Source organism: Ornithorhynchus anatinus, chromosome 4 (genome assembly GCF_004115215.2).
Source record: "Ornithorhynchus anatinus isolate Pmale09 chromosome 4, mOrnAna1.pri.v4, whole genome shotgun sequence".
In the NCBI taxonomy this organism is placed as follows: Eukaryota; Metazoa; Chordata; class Mammalia; order Monotremata; family Ornithorhynchidae; genus Ornithorhynchus; species Ornithorhynchus anatinus.
Window position 1 is genome coordinate 94,500,631 of NC_041731.1, and position 1,047 is coordinate 94,501,677.

A 1,047-nucleotide genomic window follows, 5' to 3' on the forward strand; every position below is an offset into this window, starting at 1 on the left:
GAGGACCTGGGCTCTCTGCCGCTAGTCTGCTGTGTGACCTTGGGGCAGCCACTTAACTTCTCTGGGCCCCGGTTCTGTAAAATGGGGATTAAGACCGTGAGCCCCACGTGGGACACGGACTGTGTCCGATACGATTAGCCCGTATCTACCCCAGGGCTTAGTACGGTGCCCGGCATGTAGTAAAGTGCTTAATAAAATGGCCGTGGAGCTGTGGAGAGAAAAAAAACTGTACTTCTTCTACTCCTTCCTCCCCGCCCTCACGCCTCATCTAGGAAACCATAGGTGAGAACGTGGAGAAAGGATAGAGAATGCCATAATACGATTTTCATCTGAAACCGGAAAGGCTAACCAGGAAGAAATGCTGGGCTTTTCAATATTAATAATAACGTTGGTATTTGTTAAGCGCTTACTATGTGCCGAGCACTGGCAATCGGGTCGTCCCACGTGAGGCTCCCAGTTAAACCCCATTTTCCAGATGAGGGAACCGAGGCACAGAGACGTGAAGCGACTCGCCCAAGGTCACCCAGCTGACAAGTGGCAGAGTCGGGGTTCGAACTCATGACCTCCGCCTCCCAAGCCGGGGGGCGCTTTCCGCTGAGCCACGCCGCTTCTCTAGATTCCCGGACACATCGCTATGGAAACGGAATAGTAAATTAAGAGACAAAAGGATGTAATTACTGTGTTTAGTGTCTCCTTGACTTGCCCCTCTGGACTATTCTCTATTTTGTTTTCCTTAAAGGGAATGGTATCAGATCTCGAATATTTTCTGACCCTGGAGCCAAGAGCACAGTGGAGCTGATTCTTGATTACGCTTCTTTTCTGCCTCTCGGAGAGCCACCAAAACTCTCTGGAGTGGAATAGATGGCTCCCTCCTACGACGCTTCTCCTGAAATCCTGCCTCCTCATTTCGGTTCATTTGCCTTCTCCTCGCCGGTCCCGGATTTGGGTCTCACCCCCGTAAACGGTGCTCTGCACATAGTAAGCGCTCAATAAGTACCACTGAATGACTAAACGAAACAGCAGAGCCGAGATCCTTAATTGAAACGG